The 18,834-nt window shown below is 55.3% G+C and overlaps 1 protein-coding gene across 7 annotated transcripts in view; it reads left to right on the top strand.

The window, feature by feature from the left end:
- The window catches only part of TSPAN18 (tetraspanin 18), a 185,969-nt gene that overhangs the window by 137,354 nt on the left and 29,781 nt on the right, over positions 1-18,834 (top strand). For 3 of the 7 annotated variants that reach the window (XM_053203276.1, XM_053203275.1, XM_053203277.1), the window contains exon 3: positions 1,332-2,507. The exons of the other annotated variants lie outside the window; for them this stretch is intronic. The gene's annotated coding sequence lies outside the window, so the exon portion shown is untranslated. The remainder of the gene's footprint in view (positions 1-1,331; positions 2,508-18,834) is intronic. 7 annotated transcript variants of the gene reach the window in all.

Below are 18,834 nucleotides of genomic sequence, written 5' to 3'. Positions count from 1 at the left end.
CTTCTTGTGCTCTGAGTTGGGTTTTCCCCAGGAGTGCTGGAGAGCCATGAAAAGGTTTATGCAGGGGGGAGGGAAGACCTGCACCCTGGGAAGACGGGTGGTTGAGGGGAAGGGTCTCTGGACCACAGCAGGTATCGGGCTGTCTTCTGGAGGGCAGGGATGAGCCTGTGGTGGATGGGGAGTAGGAAGCAGGGTGGGGCGGGGATACCCTGGGTCCTGGAGGAGTCCTGCCCTGTTGCCAGAACACGAACACCGGGGAGCCACTACTGAATGCTGGAGCCCGGGTGGCCCTCTTCTGTCCGTCTCTTTGTACCTCGGGAACACTCTGTCTTGCACTGTGATTAGTCTGGGCGTCATGCCTTCCACTCCAGAGTCTCCGTTTGCCATCTCTGAGGGAGAGGAGACCACGGTTCTGTCCGCACGGCTAGGTCCCAGACCTAGTAGCCGCACCAAGAAACGCAGCAGCATGCCTAGAGCCCCTCTGACGGTGGAGCTGGGTGGAGCCTGCGAGCGCCTGAGAGCGGCCCAGGCCCTGGTGGGCTTGGAGAGGAGGTGGCGGGGGAAACCCCCAGCCTGGCCTTCTCCTTGGAGGCCCAGCCTCCCTCCCTGCCTTCCTAGGGCCAGGCAGGCACAGGAAAGGGAGCCGGGGCCTCTCCCAGGCCTGGGGCTCCCCTTTGGGAAGGGGCCTCTGATGAGCTCATCCTGCGGTGAGTCTGGGGCTGAGGCGGGGGAACCTGCAGACTGCCGCCAGGATCCTGAGTCCCTGGGGAGGCCAGAAGTGGGGAGAGGCAAGGCCCCTGCATGCCTGACGGTGGGCAAGTATGAAACCCGCGTCTGGCCGGAGGGCCAGACAGGGCCCCATTCGACCGGCTTACCAGCAGCTCTGGGCCAGCAGCCTCTGCTTCCCTTGCCCCCACCTCCGGCATAGTTCAGGCCCCAGTGCATTCGCTTGGAGCCCTGAGCTGCCTGGCCTGGCCTGTGTGTATTCAAGGATCACTGTTAGCCCAAACCAGCAATCAGTGCGGGCGTGTGGTGAGCGCTGGGAGGAGGTGCGGTCCTGGTAGAGGAGGTGCCAGGCCCCCTCCCTCAGGATGGCTCAGGCCTTTCCGCTTCGCTCTGAGTGCAGATTTAACTCTTGAGGGAAGCGACCGGCAAGGATTCCTGGCCTCCCCAACTAGCCGGACCAGGAGGGGTTTCAAAGTCCTCTGTTTCGACTCCTTGAGAGGTGTTCATTGAATTCTGCTTACATACTACTGGCGACGGAGAGCTCGCTATCAGTGCAGACAGCAGTGCTCAGATGGCCTTGAAAGTTGTTTTCCTGCTTTGCACAGGAGCAACCGTGAGCAAGTCGGATCTCTCCTCAGTGTGCGGACCCCGAGCGGAGACCGGTCTTCTCTGCTCATCTGCAGGCCCGAGGGTGTCACATCCCCAGGAGAGATGTCAGCCCTTCCCCGGCAGGTAGCAGTGCCCAGCACGTGATTGGTCCTGTCCCCACCTCCCTCAAGTGGACCCACCAGTGCCTTACAGACCAGGCCAAGCCACGCCTTCGGCTTTCCTCCTAACTTAGAGACCCCAAACTTTAAGATCCCCGAGCCGCCCTCCAGCACTGATCTGCGGAGGCTTCTGGGAGGCCTGTCTCCCGGAGGCCTCCTCCTTCATGCTGCCACCTTCCAGGTTCCCCATCCTTCTGCAGAAGCTGCCTCCCCGTATCACTGGGGCTTCACTTCGGGGTGTTAGTGAGGCCAGCTGGTGGGTGGGTAGTAGTTTCTCCCACGGGGTAAGGAATAACCAGAGGGCGCCACTGTGAACCCACCGGTGGAGAAGGAGTCCCCAAACCGGCGGTGACCTCAGGCCTCAGCTGCCACTGCTTCCCACAGGGTGGGGGCATCACCCCCAACCGTGCGTCGGCCCCTCTGGACTTTGTTGCTGGTGTCACTGTTTGGGGTTTCTTAACAGGTTTACGGAAGTATAATTTTCACTGCTGTGAAATTCGCTCATTTTAAAGGCATGATTCACTGACTTGTAGTAACCGTAAGAAGTTGTGCAACATCGCTACAATGTCCTTTGAGAGTATTTCCATCACCCCCCGAAAAAGAAACCTGGTATCCCACTTGCCATCAGATCCTGTTCCCACCCCCAGCCCCAGGCTCGCGCCGTTTCCTCTCTGCCTCTGGAGATTTTGCCGTTTCTGGACATCTCATATAAATGGAAGCACATACCACGTGTGGATGCCTGTTTTTTATATCCTGACAGAGGCGCGAGGAGACGGTGCCCACTCACTGATACGCCCACCTTTCCACAGACGGCTGAGGCCACGTCCTGGTGTGTTTTCTTAGAGCTGGGAGATCTCCTGGAGACACTGAGTGCAATCTTTAGTCTAGTGCAGGAAGGAAATCCTGTGTGCCCAACGTTACACGAGGACCCTCTGACATCTGCTTGAATACGCGTGGCGACAGGCAGCTCGCTAACCCCGGGACTGAAAGAAACTTGCTTGTCCTGATCACATGGTAAGTGCCAGGCTTGCTGATGTCATTTGATCCTTGGGTTCGTCCTCCAAGATGGAATCATTTTACAGCCGACGAAATTGTAGTTCAGAGGGGTTGAGGCGCTTACCCTGGGTCACACAGGTAGGAAGTGGGTGAAGCCAGATTTAAACCCCAGGTCTGTCTGATTTCAAATCCAACTTCTTAAAAAAAAACTTTTTTTTAAATGTTTATTTATTTTTGAGAGAGAGAGAGAGAGAGAGAGAGAGAGCATGAGTGGGAGAGGGGCAGAGAGGGAAACAGAATCCGAAGCAGGCTCCAGGCTCTGAGCTGTCAGCACAGAGCCCGATGCAGGGCTCGAACCCACACACCGTGAGATCATGACCTGAGCCGAAGTCAGACGCTCAACCAACTGAGCTGCGTGGCACCCCTTTGTAATCGGGGCAAACTTCGTATTCCTGTAACTTGCACCCATTGTTGCTAGTTTTGCGAACAAGACCCACGCAGACCACCCGCCTGGACGTGGGTCCTTCGGGTCTACGTCCGCCCAACCAGCGCTTTTCGGTGGACAGCCACGTGGGGAAGATGCGAGACAGGGGTTGGCCAGGGGCCGATCTGACCCAGGCTGGCTCCTTGGACCTTTTGAGGATCCCTTCAACAGCCTGCAGCAGCATGGAGTCTGCTGGAACTGCTCGCCATCTAGAGGGCCCCCCCCTTAGAGAAACCTGGGGCACGGGGAGGCTCAGGGCCTCTGGTCTGAATGAGTTCTTCCCATGCTTCAAAGGAAGAGGCAGGAAGAAACAGACGTGGTGTAACTGGAGGAGAAGGATGGGCCTGGCAGCCCACTGATCCCCGTGTTACTTTTCTAGCCAAATGGGACTCAGCATGAAACAGGAGGCCACGATTCACTTCCCCTACCCGCACTGTAGTTCGATCTGCCCTGGGGCGCAGAAGGGGAATGTGCCCCAGGCTGCCTTCTCTCCCTTGGACGCCCCACCGCCCACCCCCCCCCCCCCCCCCCCCGCCCCCGGCCAACCCAGCGTGGGCTTGGAAAGCCGGACGGCCCAGCCCAGAGCCAGCCTCTCTGATGCCACTGCCAAATACCAGACCACTTATCGGGCTGTCCCAGAGATCTGGTGGTTCCCCCGGCAAAGCTGCAAACCTGCAATTAGGAAAGCAGCAAAGGGCTTAACTTACTGCGGGCTGTGGGCTTTTCGGTGGGAAAGATAAGCTTGGTCTGGATTAAGCTGGAGGGTAAAATAATATTTACTCTCAAATAATACTCTCTGGCTAGGAGCAATCTGGGCCCTGGGGTTTCCAGGGGTAGGATCTGCTAGGGCGTGGCGGGGCGGGGGGTTGTTGGGGGAGGGGGTCTGCCCCCTCTTACCAGGTCCCCAAGAAGCCTTGCCTGCCTGTCGACTCTTGGCCGGGCCAGGTCACCGCAGTGCTGGCTCTCATTATGAAATGAAAATGAGGCAAGCTGTAATGTTCGACGCGTTATTATCTGTGGAACGCTTAGCCTGTGCAATTATCTCACCCAATCCATATAACTATCTTGGGAGCCAGGCTTATAACCCCCACATAGGTCCAGACTTAAGTCCCAGCTCAGTCACCTCAAGATCTTGACCCTGGGGGAGTGGCCTCATTTCCCATGAGCCTCACATTTCCCATGGGAAATGGGAGTGGTAACAGGTGACTGAAAGGGTAAGCAGTCATGCGGATGAGCCATGGGGTATATAAAGCCCCTGACCAGGGATGCTGGGGGGCGGGGGGGGGGGGGGCTCAGTCGGTTAAGCATCCGACTCTTGGCTTCAGCCCAGGTCATGATCTCACGGTTCATGAGTTCAAGTGCTGCATCGGGCTCTGCGATGAAAGTGTGGAGCCTGCTTGGGATTCTCTCTCTCCCTCTCTCTCTGCCCCTCCTACACCATCTCTCTCTCTCTCAAAATAAATAAATAAACTTAACAACAACAACACCACCTAACCAGTGCCCTGGCTCCGAATAATGCTTAATACATGGTAGGTTGTCTTATGAAATACTAGTATTTCTGGTAATCTGTAAGGCTCGGGTATGTGAAACGGCTGCTCTTCAGGGGCACAGCTGAGAGTCAGGCTCAGGGGGCGTGGCCTCCAGCGGCTCAGCCAGGGAGAGGCCAGGGCAGGGGCCGGGTGGGCAGGGAGGCCCTGCCTGGCCCTTGCAGGGGTGGCCATTCAGACAGCCTTGAGCTCCAGAGAGGGAGGAAGGGTCCCAAGTGCTTCCTGTCCACACGTCCCTTTGTGGAACAACAACCAGGCCATTCTCTGTTCATCCCATGCCTCACTGATTTGTGCCCCTGGGGGCACAGAGAGAGGAGCATCCTGGCTCATTCCTGAGGAGAACAAAGATGGAGGTCAAGGCTGTCTCCGACAGGGCAGGCGCTGGCTCCAGGGAAGGAAGGGGGTATTGAGAATCAAGGGGGGCGGGGTGTGTGCCAACCTCCCCCCAACCCCTGGAGGCTGTAAAGAAAAGCCCTTCTGGATTCCACCGTAGCCCTCACCACCCATGACCTAGCTGTGAGGCCTGGCGAGGCCCTTGCCCCTCCCTGGGCCTTGTTTTCTGATCTCCAAACTGAGGAACTAAGCAGAAGGAAACACTGCCTCGGCTGGAGAAATCAGGGAGGGCTTCACGGCTGAGGAAATGTGAAGCTGGGCATTGAAGGGTGAGAAGAAGTACTCTAGGCTGACCACAGGGGCAAAGGTATTCCGGCCCCACCTTGCAGCACCTGCAGAGACCTGGTGGCATCAGAGTGGGAGGGCCTGAGTGGCCCTTTCGCGATGCTTTGTGAATGAATAATACCAAATAATGCATGTTCCTTATGAGAAAAAGGATAGAAGTCAGCTGAGTATAAAGCATAAAAGAAACAGCACCAAAAGTCAGCATTTGAAACCATTTGAGCCCTTTTTAACATGATTAAGAAAATAGCCTTTCAGCTCTGTAATACATGGAGAATCTCAGATTCTGGGCAGACAGCAAAGAACAAAGAGCTGTCTTCTGGAAGCAGAGCCAGGCCCCAAGTGCTAGACGGACGGACAGCGCTTCCTGGGGGTGGGGGCTGGAAGATCACGCCAGTGGGGGCAGACGCAGGGGACCGCCGGGACAGCGCTGGCGCCTGCTTCCCCACAGGCCTTTGCAGAGCCGAGGGGGGTGGCCCAGGGGGAGGGTCTTTGTAGGCGTGAATGAGGCCTCTCGGGAAGGGCCGCAGGGCTGCTTCTGGGAAGTCCCTGCGCCTGTCAGCTGGCAGAAGTGGCCATCTCGCTGGCGAGCTGCTGAGGGGTCCCCGTGATGGCTTAACTGTGGTTTCCTAAGGCGTCTGGCTTCAGGGTGCAGCAGGCCGGGGGGGGGGGGGGAGGGGGGGGGCTGATGACACCGTGAAGTCACTGCTGCGGTCTTGCCAGCTCTTTGGTGCCACCTTTAAAATACGGCTCATCTTAACGGACAGGGGCTAAGAGGGTGGCCTGAGGCCTGGAGTGGTCTGTCTGCTCCTTGACCTCCAGACTCAAAGCTTAAGGCTCATGTGGCATGTGTCCATGCCCTCCTTGGGCTCCTAACTCTATTTCCCCAGCCCCCACAGAGTGAGTTTTCCCCCACGAGGGCGCCCCCTCCCCCCCCACCTCTGCCTCCCGGGCAGTCTGAACACCCAGGACCCCCTGGGGGAATCCCCGTGCCTTGTGGGTGGTGGGGGGGGGGTGCCCACCTGAACCATCATCACCTTGGCTGTGAAAACAGGACAGGGGTGTTCCATTTCCTTCGCGGCCCCTGTGAAGTCTGTTAACAGTAATTATGAAGTTATGGGGAATTCCCAGGCCTCCTAATTAGTGTTAATAGGGGCTGGGTGAGCCATTCCTGGGAAAATAGATGTCTTTGTTTGCGTTCTCAAAATTAGACCACTGTGTTCTGCCTTTAGGTGTGATAGAGCTGCGTTCCCTTCCCTCCCCCCCTCCGCACAGTCCTGCACCCCTGCACACTCCTATACCACGCACACGGTTGCCCATATCCGCTGGCCACCGTATTCACCGCTCACACACACATGCACACACATACACCCTCATACACACACATACACGTAGAAACACACATGCACACACACAGCCGCACAATGGACTTCAAGCCTTTGGATGCTGGATTAAGATGTCATTTTGCAAGGCAGGTGCCGAACACCAAAGAGCGTTTCAGCCACTCTCCCAGCCCTCTTTGCCAATACCATTAGGGGCTCCCCTCCCCCACACCGTACCCCGACCCCAGAGACCCCAGTGCGCCAGCCTCCCCAAATTAGACTATATTAACAAAGCATTACGTGTTCCAGTTAGCGTGGCAAGTGAACCTGGCTGGCTGAGCAGGCTCATAACACGCTCCCCTTCCCGCTAACAGGCCGAGGCCCATTTCCCCAGGAGGAGCGAGCCTCGCCCGGGTTCCCCTCTGTCTCTGTTGGAATAATGAGGTCCGGCGTCTCCGTGCAGGCCTGTGGGAGACTACCTGCCATCTGGGTCTGTGGCCACCCCCAGGAGGTTTCCCTTGGACCAAGCAGGAGGGAGGGAATGAATGAAGGCACGAAGCTAGCATTTTTGGGGCGGTACTGGGCGTCGAGCCTGTGCTGGGGTCTTCTACTTTGGATGATGCTCTTTCGACTGAGTGGTAGGTACCTGCAGGGCCTGGGGCACTCTCCCCCGAGTCGGGGGTACCCAGACTCTCAGGATCAACCCAGTATGTACTAAGAGAATACCAATACTCCTCAAAGACTTGGAGAACAATACCTTATTTTCATATTAAAACAACTGTGGAGGGGCGCCTGGGTGGCTCAGTCGGTTGAGCGTCTGACTTCAGCTCAGGTCATGATCTCGCGGTTTGTGAGTTCGAGCCCCGCATCGGGCTCTGTGCTGACGGCTCAGAGCCTGGAGCCTGCTTCGGATTCTGTGTCTCGCTCTCTCTCTGCCCCTCCCCTGCTCATGCGCTCTCTCTCTCTCTGTCTCAAAAATAAATCAAACGTTAAAAAAATTTAAAAAAACAACTGTGGAAATATTTTGAAATAAAATGACATATATATGTATGTGATATGACATATATGTATATTATATATATAATATATATATATTATACATATATATATGTATGTATCATGAACCTGTGAGGTAACAGATTTCTAGGCAATTTTGCTCTCTCACTTTCTTCTCTGGGCTGGGTCCCCAGATTTCCAGGTGTGTGTGGATAATAAGATTTCTTCTGCAGCCAATGCAAGAACAGAGAAGCAGGAGTTTGTGTGAGGTCCTAAGCCGTAGCATAATGCTGTGTGATGTTGGACAAACCCTACACCATTGTGATCCTCTTATCTCTGAATGGCACAGTGGCAATGGTAATAACACATCCCCAAGGCCAGGGTCACAGTATGCAATCTGGGCAGTTGCTGGGGGAAGGGGCTATACTTAAAAAGACCCCACACTTGGCTTAATGCTCTGCTGTTGCCATCTTGAAAAAAAAATTTTTTTAATTTTTATGAGAGAGCGTGTGAGGGAGGGGCAGAGAGAGGGAGGGAGACAAAGGATCTGAAGCAGACTCTGCACTGAGAGTGCAGAGCCCGATGTGGGGCTTGAACTCATGAACCTCAAGATCATGACCTGAGCCGAAATCAAGAGTTGGGTGCTTAACCAACTGAGCCACCCAGGTGCCCCACCGTCTTGAAATTCTTCACTTTTGAATAAGAGATTCCTCATTTTTACTGGGTCCCACAAATTATAGCTGGTGCTTCATCTTTCGATAGATTTTAACAAGGGTTAAATCAGAAATTTATAAGAGGCCCACACAGAGATTCATTCTTCTCTCCCTTCTTTCCTTCCTTCCCCAAATATCCACTGAGAACTCACACTGTGGCAGGTGCTGTACCGGACATTGGGATTCAGCAATGAACCAGGCAGAACAAAGTCACTGCCCCCCCCCACCGCCCCCCGCATTCAGAGGAAGGGGAGAGAAGATAAATAACAGGAAGAAAACATTGTTGGAGATAAGCGTCAACAACAAAGGGTCGGATAGTGACTAGAGGGAGAGACTATTTTAGGCTGGTGGGGAGAGGGGGGGATGGGAGTGGTCAGGGAAGGCCGTCCTGAGGAATCTGATCTGAGACCTGAATGAAATGAGGGATTATGCCATGTGGAAAAGAGAGTCCCAGGCAGAAGAACCAGCAGGTGCAAAGGCCCTGAGGTAGGAATGTGCTTGCCGTGTGGAAGAGACCAGTATGGCTGTAGTGGGTTGAGGGAGAAGGAGGGTGGGTGGAGATGAGCTCAGTGATGGGGGAGGGGGCTTATAAATGTTGACGGGAATAAGTAAACAAGGGGGTAGAGGATTCCTTCAGCCACAGCTCTTGACTCTGGGTCAAGTTGTCTCTGGGCACGGGACGAGTGGCAGCCTCAGGGCCAGGCTCTCTACTATTGGTAAGGGATGGCTTGTCACCTAGCTCTGTGTCTCCTCTGACTGGACAACAGCTGACTGCCTCCCCCTCCATCCTGGCCCAGTCAGCCGAGCCTCGCTGATGGGGGAGAAGCTGGGAAAAAGATGGGCGGTAGAGGGAGAAACAGCCTACCGTTCTTGGAGATGAACTTGAACCCTTGCCACTGCCGGGGAGGGCCAGTCCCCTCTGGGAGTAGCTGGTCATCTGTAACCGCATGACCAGGACAGGGCGACCTGGGAAGAAAGATTTCTGTGAGCATCACTGGTGAAATTGGGCCAAGGATCCCTAAATCCATGTTTCAGAGAGAAACATGACCTTAAAATGGTGTGAGGTCATTGAAAAGTAGCAGAGAGAAGGGTGAAAAAGAAAAAAGCCTGGGGATTTCCAGTTCACACAGGTCAGCTGTAATCCTGTAAGGCTCTCTCACCGTTGAAGGGCTTTGTCCTAGTTTCATGGTCTGGGAACCCAGAAGGTTGTGGAAGGCTTCACTGGGGTACATGTGAACAGGCAGACATTTCCGGCCGCCTGGAGCCCAGCAATGCGAGTGGACCTTCCCGGAGCCCCCGCTATATGCCGAGCCTGGTTCTGGGTGCACCCACGTTGCATCACCCCGATTACCCATCACTGGGGAGGCGCTGCGGCCCCACGGTACACAGCGAGGAGGTGGTTTGGCCCCACCCCTCTCGCCCCTGCTCACTCACATAACGGGATCCAGGTTCTTTTTGGGGTTTGTCTCTTACTGGAACATCTACCCTAGAAAGTCTGATACGATGCCTCACGTAAGACTGTTTCCCACGGAGTCTCTTCTCCAACAGCATTTGCTATTCAGAATTACACCAAGGAAGGAGGCACCTGGTGGTGGGGAGGATGGGGGAGGTTAATGGCCTCAAGCAAAGTTCAGAGTCATTCCCCCAACACACGTGATAGCTACAGCATAGCCCTGCTGCGTGCGTCCCCCTGGACGTGACCCAGCTCTACACACGTGGTCAGGGCCTGGTGGCTCAGACACGAAGTGACTTGCTCAAGGTCACACTGGAGCCTAGGACAGCCTCCTTCTAAAGCCTGCTCTGTGTGTCCCCCCCCCGCCCCCCATCCCCATGTGGTCACTGCCCCATGAACTGGCTGAGTCTTCCTTTCTTAATTACCGGGCAGCCAGGGGGAAATGAAACACCTGCCAGGTTCTTCCTTTTCCCAGCAAGGAGGCGCCCCAGGACCCCCTCCTCCCAGCAGGGCCTGGGCAGACCTGAGGTTGCCTTGGGAAAGCCAGCTTTGTAGAAGGGCTCACACACGCGGAGCCTCTAAATTAACTGCGGCCACCGCCTGCTGGGGGTCACAGTTCCAGGGCTGGGCTAGGGGATTTATGTCCAGGCCCCCAGCGAGGTGTGCTTTCAAAGAAGCGTTTCAGCTGACATAAGCAGGTAGCCTTCCGCCTGCCCAGGAAATGGGCAGTGCGTGTGTGTGTGTGTGTGTGTGTGTGTGTGTGTGTGTGCGCGCGCGCGCACGAGGTCACTTCTAGATGGGAGAGAGAGTGGACAGTGGCAGAGACAAGACTCTAAGATGGAGAGGCACAGGCTGGCCATAAAGTTGGAATCTGAACCCTGATCACCGGACTAAAGACAATACCTTTTATCCTTACGTCTCAGGAATTGCAAAAAAGGTGCCAGTGTGCCCTTGACTTGAGCCAGGCCCGAAGCCCTTTCCCATAGCCCTTTTCTCAGTACTGTCACCCCGGCCTCGCAGGGGACACATGGGTGGCTGGCACCTCTCCTGTCTGTGCTCTGCGGGGCAACTCCAGTGTGCTCGAGTGGGTGCGTGGCCTTCACTGCCAAACTCAGGTACACTCCATGCACCTTGTGATCCAGTGCCCGCCGGGGTGAGACCCACCTTCCTTTGCCCCCAGAGTTCTTGTTTCATTGAGCCTTCTGGAGCCCTGACTTCTTTATTCCCTGGGCATTTGTTAGCTCTGGAGGCTACAGACTGAGCTGTGTTTACATGTTTAAAGGATGGGGTCTGCTCATCAAATATTCAGACCACCATTTCCATTCCTGAAAGGACAATACCTGAATCCTTTCCACCCAGAAATGGAACCGAGGACACCTAGAGGTTTGCTCAGTGTTGGCAGTGGGAGCCGTGAGCCTGGCTCAGGGCCCGGGATGGATGAGCAAAAGGTATGGCTTCCGAATGGATGATGGTGCAGCTCCAGCTTCTTGAACGCTTTCCCATGTCTTGGGCAGAGTGGTCTCTTCGATGTTCACATACACAAGATGACAAGGTACACAGAGGCTCAGAGAAGCCGAAGCCACACAGGTAGTGAGCGGGAGAGATGACTCCCCTGGTCACTCTGATGCGTTTGGCCACTCCCCATGCTGCCTCCCCAGAGCAGCCCAAGGAGGACAAAAAACTTGCTCAAGGTTATGCTGTTGGCTGTTGGCAAAGCAAAGACTAGTTCCCAAGCCTCCCCCCCGCCACCCACCCCCCCACGCCATACCCTCTTTTCTGGTGTATTTCTTAATTCTGGAGAATTCCATGGTCTGCCCCACTAGCTCTGAGACCTTTTAGATACCCTCTGAGCCCAGATGCTGGAACTAACTGCTTGGGTTCTAAATGCCGGCCTAGTAGCTGTGCAGCTCTGGGCAAGTTACTTCACATCTCTGTGCCTCCATTTCCCCGTACTAATCGTGCCCGCTTCATAGCTTATTGCAAAAATTAAATGAGTTGCAGTAGGGTCCGGCCGTGGTATCAGAGGGGGACCAGCTCCAGCTCCTTCAGCGCCTCCTGCTGGAAAGCTCACCCCAGTGCTGTCCAGACCCTTGCATGCCCCACTCGGAACTCTTAAGTGGGCCTCACCCGCTGCCAGGGCCACAGCCGGAGCCCTGCCTGCTGCAGTGAAGTTAGTCTCCCAGCCGGGCTTTGCTAATTGCGGAGGGCACTGCCCACCACCCCCCACGGGGCTCCTCAGACCCTCTCGATAACTTGGGGAGGCGCTTCCGTCTTTGTCCTTGCGGGCACAGAGAAGCCGCTGAGGCTCAGAGAGGTGCTGGGAGTTGGCAGGGGCTGCACAGCCTGCACCCAGGGCTAGAAGCCAGTTCTCTGGGACCTGGTTCTGTTCTCTCTCCCATTCTCTGCTCCCTGCGCCACAGGGGAACCACATCCACTTGTAATCTGCAGCTTTAACCCAAGGTAAGTCCCTAAATATTCCTTAGGGTCAGTCAGGGCTCCGCAAACCACAGTTGGTGAGCCAAATCCTGCCTGGTCTTTTTTTTTTTTTTTTTGTAAATAAACTTGTATTGGCCTACAGCCATGTCCATTCCTTTCCATGCTCTCTGTGGCTGCTTTCTCGAACAAAGCAGGGCTGAATCATTGTGACAGACACAATAGGTCTGCAAAGCCTACAATATTTACTACCTGGCCCTCTAAGGGAAAAGTAGCCACCTCCGCTCTAGGTGAGCACCTGGCAGATCCTTCCCTTGGTTCCTCCCATCCTGCCCAGCACCAGCTCGTGGCAAGGGCAAGGTGGGGACTTCTGTCCCATTGCACAGATGGAGAAACCAGGACCTGACGTTTTGTTTTTTTATGATTACCATACTGTCAGAAGGAAGTAAAAATTTTCTCCGGGCACGCTCTAAGATTGAATACTTGCTCATCCCCAAGGCTTCCGGCCAGGACTGCCAGCACCTTTTCTGGCCTGGAAATCATGATGTTTGGTGGGAATTGGTGGCCAGACTTCTGTGGAGGGATGGACTATGTCTTCATTCCCCTTTGTCTGAGCACCTCCCCCACCCCCTACCTGTCTCCACTCTAGCCCAGCCCTTTCCCTCCCCCACCCCTGACCCGCATCTTTCTTTAGGGCTCCTAGGAGCCACTGGGTTGATTTTTTTTTATGGGGAGGGAAGAAAACAGGGCTCTCTGACTCCTGCCTGTCTGCTCAGGCCCCGCCCCAGATTTTCCTTTGATTCATTTCCTCACAGGCTTTTCTCAGCCAGGCAGGAGCTCTGTCTTTTCTTGGCCCTCCAGAACTTGAGCTGCAAATACCTGTAGTCATTCCTCTTATGGGAAGGGGTTGTGGCCTCTTTAATTCGGGCCAGGTGACTGGAATCAGTTGCAGTTGCCCTGGGAAGACCCAGTGCCTCTAATATTTATTACCAAGCAAATGTAACTTGGGCAGTGACCCCCAAAGACAGGAGGTTGGCGGGGAGGAGGCAGGCATGGTTTCTGCTCCAGCAACAGTTCCTGGGCCCTGGGGGCGGCGAGGGGGGCGGTGGAGAGGGGAGGGGTAGTTCAGGGATCCCACCCTGGTGGGTGAGGAGGGGTAAGCCTCACCCATCTGCCCCAGCACATCTCAGGGTGTGGGGTTTTGGGGTAACCCAGCTTTGAGGGACCTCCCCTCCATGCTATACCAGGGATCATGTAGACAGCAGGGAGGTGAGCCAGGGCCAGGGAAGTCCCCTCACTGAACACAGGCTGAGCTTATCTCAATGCAGAGAGGAGCACAGTGAAATTGACGGGACATTGATAGCAGCCTGGCCTCCTTGAAACAAGGGTCAAATCGGCAGCCAAATAGAAGGCACAACACCTAGGTGGGAAGCCCGCCTTAAACAATAGCTGTGTCGTCTCAGGCAAGCTCCTTGACGACTCTGGGCCCTACTCCTGATAAATTCAAATCATCGCTGCCCTGCCTGCCTGGCTGGATGGTTGTGGGGATTAAGCAAGAGTGTGAAAACAGAAGGGAGCTGTAAAGCAGGGTATTAATGGAAGGAATTGTGTTGTGGTTAATGTAAAGCAGGATGGAATTGGCTGAGATGCCAGGAGGAACTTCCCTACTTGAGGAGACATCAGAATGAAATGGCGGGGTTTATTTAGCCTCCTTACTGAAGAACTTTAAGAGGAAGATCAAATTGGTTTGCACCTTTCCAGTATTCTTGACGTGGGCAGAGGTGTGGGCCAGATGACTTTGGATGTCTTTTTCATGACACTGTGGCTAATTCAATTAGGCAGGAAAGTGACCAGTGGCCATATCTATGAGTGTGTATGTGTGTGTGTGTCTGTATATGTCAGTACATTTGTGTGCGCGTGTCTGTGCGTGAGTGTATGTGTGCGTGCCTCTGTCTGCGTTTGCTGTCTGTGTGGGTTTGTGTACATGTGTCTTGTGTGTAGAGCAAGTCAGTGAAGGCAGACCTCAAGCTGACCCATCTTTATCACTAAGTTGTTGGGAGAATTTCCTCTTGCCATCCTAGCCAGCTTTGGAGGGTGTGGACAGAGCACCAGGGTAAAAAGATCTTAAGTTTGATCTTAACGAACTAATTTGTTGTTTTTGTTACACACCCTTCTAAATGCGGGGTAAGGAGAGCTGGATGAAGAGTATCAACTCCGGAGTGGATCGTGGAGGCCTGAATCCAGGCTCCTCTGCTTGCTTACCTGTGGTCCTGGTGTCTTACTTACTTCCCCTCTTGGGGCCTCAGTTGTCACATCTGCAAAATGGGGGTAACAGTGCCTGTTGGAAGGGTTAAGTGATCTAGAAGATGTAATCCTGGGGCACCTGCGTGGCTCAGTCGGTTGAGCGTCCAGCTTCAGTTCAGGTCATGATCTTGTGGTCTGTGGGTTTGAGACCCACGTCGGGCTCTGTGCTGACAGCTCAGAGCCTGGAGCCTGCTTCAGATTCTGTGTCTCCCTCTCTCTCTGCCCCTCCCCCACTCATTTTCTCTCTCTCTCTCTCTCTCTCTCTCTCTCTCTCTCTCTGTCAAAAATAAATAAACATTAAAAAAATAATTAAAAAAAAGAAGATGTTAAAGCCCTTAGCACAGTGCCTGGCCCACAGAATGGGCTTCATACATGAGAGCTGTTACTGTTTCTGGCCTGGCTTCTGGTAGATGTAGCAGAAGAAAGCAGTGGCTTTGGAGCCCACAGCCTTGGGTTCAAGTCCGCCACTTAATAGCTGTGTGGCCTTGGGCAAGTCACTGCGTCTTTCTGATCCCAGCTGTCTCAGCTGTATTGGGAATAATAACAGGCTGCCCCCTAGGATTACAGTGAGGCTCAAAGGAGAGAAGGCAACGACTTTACACAGTGCCAGCCGCATAGTATGCAAAAAAAGTCAGTTTCTCTTGTCCACCTGCAAAAGAGAACCCCCACTCCGGCATCTACCCCCTTCACCCCAGCAGTGGAATTCTGGGTCTCACCCACTACTTGGGTCCCAGCCACAATCTGCCCTATCCTGTCGGACACTAAAGACAGCTACAGAGCCAGGAGCCCTCAGCGCCCTTCTCTGCACGGGAGGGGGGAGGGGGGGAGGCGTAGGGGGGCTTCTCTGACAGGAGTTGCCAGGGTTCCCCCACCCCTTCACCCCAGCTCAGACCTGTGCCCTTTCCCGCCCGGTTCCCAGGCCCCCTTAATACCCGAGAAGCCATTAAATATTTAAATCTGGCAGCGTGGCAAGCCAGGTTGCCCCAGCAACAGCCCTGCATATTTTGGGATGGATTTCCAAGTCTTTCAAAGGGTCTCTTGCAGCTCCCAGCCCTGAGGGGCGATGAAATGTGGGAAGGGAGGGATGAGGGCTCACGCCCCCCCACTTGGCTTAGAGATGCAGTGGCCTTGGGAAACAGAGGAAGGATACCAGGGTTAGAGAGAGGGCAGGCCGTGCAGAGTTTTCTGGACTTGAACCCAGGACTCTTGCCTGCCGGTTCCTTCTCTTTGCTACTCACTCTGCCTTGTGTAGTCAGCCAGAAGATGCCCTAGCACTTAGCACTGTGCCTTCTGGGGTCTGAAGCCGGTTCTGCCCCTTGCCAGCCGGGCCACTGTGGGAAGCTCACTCACTTTTTCTGAGCCTTGGTGTAATTCAGGAATAGTTCCCGCATCGTACATGATGTTGGAACAGTGCTCAGCGTGGTCTCTGGTGCATGTGAAGCAGGAGCAGTTATATGTCGACAGTATTCCATCCAGTATCCTCTTGTCCCCTGAAGGGACTCACGGGAAGTGGGAGACACAGCTCCGGCCACTGAGGCCTTACGTCCGGGGGGAAAGGTCCAACAACAACGGTACGTTCATAGGACACATCCAGTGCTCCACATCGCTGTCCCTTCCAGTCATGGAGGCGGTGCCGTGTGGCTCCTGCCATCTCCACATTCACCCTTCCCACAGGCTTTCCCCAGGTGGGGTTTTGAGGCCACCCCCAGCATATGCTAAGGCTGCCCCCCAGTGTGGCAGGGAGCACCCAGGCTGGGGGTCTGGATGATGTCATCCAGCCCTGACTGTGCTGTGTGCCCTTGGGGGGACCTCTTCCCCTGGATGCTAGTGTCTTTGGCTATTAGATGGGGGTGACCTCCTTTGTGTAGAACCCTCCCTCTCCCGATGGCACAGATGTGCTAGAAAACCATAAGGATGGTGGGGCGCCTGGGTGACCCAGTTGGTTAAGTGTCTGACTCTTGATTTCAGTTCCGGTCATGATCTCAAGGTTCGTGAGTTCGAGCCCCACATTAGGCTCTCTGCTGGTGGTGCGGAGCCTGCTTGGGATTCTCTCTCTCTCTCTCTCTCTCTCTCTGCCCCTCCCTCACTCGTTCTCTCTCTCTCTCTCTCTCTCTTTCTCTCTCTCAAAATAAATAAACTAAAAAAAAGAAAAAGAAAACCCTAAGGATGGGCTCTTCCCCCAACACTGTCCTGTGGGTGCCCCTCAGGAAGTGAGCCCAATGGGAGGACCCCAGACCTGCAGGCCCCTCCTGGTCTCTCTGGTCCTGGAAGGTGACTCAGGGCTGGGGTGGGTGGCGAAGGACCCAGAGCGCCCGCTCCTGGCAAGGGGACACTGGGGCTCATCCTTTCCTGGATTCAGTTTCATCTCAGACCTCTAGGGGATGCAGAAAAGATGCTGCGCCCACCCCCACCCCAGCCCCAGGCTCTCTCCAAAGGCAGGAGGGTTTCCAGAGAGTTAAAATCTCCTGTCTGCTCACCTCTGGAAGGCTGGCTTTCTTCCTCATCCCCTTGGTAGCCACACCATCTCCTAGAACCTGAGTATCCCTGCCACAACCCGGAAGGGTTTCCCCTGGGGACCGGGAACCTCCTTGTTGGCTCGGAAAGTCTTACCCTCTCCTTTCCTCCTCACACGCCTACCTTTGCCTGGATCACTGGATCACTGCCAGTGGCTGGCTGTCAGAGAAACTTTGCTGGGGGCTCAGAGGGACCTGAGGACACGGGAGCTCTGGGGGGAGGGCCGGCGTCCTCACTCTGCCCTGCCCTACTCCCTCCCAGCCTTTGGACTCTGGTGTCCTGAGGCCAAATCCTGGGCCTGATACAGAGTAGCCACTTCTCTCTGCTCATGCCCAAGTTCAAACTGGTTGCCTTGCCTTCAGCACCTTGACGGTGGCAAATGAAAGTCCCTGCGGGAGGATACAGAGCCTGTCCCTTCGGAGGCCTTTGCAAACAGGTGGTCTCCGGGCAAAGGCGGGAGGATGGGGCCGTTGGCCTGGGTCTGGGGTGAGCACCTTCAGTCCAGCCGGGGCCCATGGAAGGAATGGGAGGCATGCATTGTGGCAAGGGTCACTCTGGGCGGCCGCAGCCCAAAGCTCCCAGGGCCACACCTCTGGAAGCCAGCCTGCGCAGAAGGACAAGGAATCTTGCTTTGTACTAATGATTCCTCCAACATACCGTGTGACTTTGGGCCAGCGATTTCATCTCTCTAAGCCTCAGTTTCCTCTTTTGTAGAGCAGGAGTGCCCATCTCCCGGGGGGTTGGGAGGGTTCAGGAGGTAGTGTGTGCCCCATCCTTTCCAAAGCCAACATAAGTTAACATGTCAGTCTTAGGAGGCTGCCCGCGTGGGGGAAGAGCTTAAAATCGGGAGCTCCTGCCTCCTCCAGCTGTGCTGTGTGACTTTGGGCAAGACCCTGCCCCGCTCTGGGCTTCAGCATCCAACGTGAAAAGAGGGAGTTGGAGGTAACGCTTACTGAGGCACTTCGGTCTGTGAAGGGTCTCTGATGGAAACAGCCCCGCGGGAGGTCTGGGACAGAGGAAGGGGTTGTGGCAGGGACCAGGCGTCCAGACCAGAGCTGGTTCGACTCACACCCTGGACGGGGCCTTCCCAGACGGTGCAGATCAGACGCTCCGTCCCCTCGGCATTTACGGATTCAGTGAGTCTGGGGGCAGGGAAAGCTGTTATATAGAATCCCTCTGCATCCATGGCAGGCTCGGCCTGGTTAACCTTCGCGGTGCCGCCCCCAGGAGCCTAATTAGATTTTATCCCCCGCTCAGCTGTGTCCATGTCCCCACGTCCGTGCCATCACCAGGCACGCCAGGATTGCGGGCCAATTGCTTGTTTATGAGACCGTCTGTCTTGGGAGGAGGCCCAGCAGGCCCAGCCAGCGAGCAAATAAATCCTCCCCCCTCGGCTTTGAACCTGATGGCAAGAATCGTCATTATCCTGACAAGCCTCTGCCCCACGTCCTGATGAAGGAAAACAAACACGGGTCTTAGAGTCGGGCAGACGTGGTGCCGGTTCTGGCTCTGGGACCTTCCTGAGGCCCCTTGGAGCCTCAGTTTGCCCGTCTGTGAAAGGGGACTGACGGCAGGGTTGTCTGTTTTGCAGGGCTTTTCGTGATGGGGTGCGTGTGGGTCAGGTGAGATCGCTGTAGGTGAACAAATGACACAGCGCATCACCGCTGCCCTGTGCTCCCCGCCCAGAGCACTTGGTGCGGCTGTGAACACGCCTCTCCGAGGGCGGGGTTATTGGTTGGCACTAGATTTGAGTGGGTCCTGGAGGGAGGAAAGCCACCGGTGTCTGTGCCTTGGACCCAGCCAGGGCTGGCACTGGCAGGGGCCCGGCCTGCAGGAAGGAAGGGACTGGTTGTACAGCCACCAAAGTGCTTCAGCTCCAGCAGTCCCCTCCCCCGCCCACCCCC

This window comes from Acinonyx jubatus, chromosome D1, assembly GCF_027475565.1.
Source record: "Acinonyx jubatus isolate Ajub_Pintada_27869175 chromosome D1, VMU_Ajub_asm_v1.0, whole genome shotgun sequence".
Lineage (NCBI taxonomy): Eukaryota > Metazoa > Chordata > Mammalia > Carnivora > Felidae > Acinonyx > Acinonyx jubatus.
This window is presented reverse-complemented; position numbering and strand designations above follow the sequence as displayed.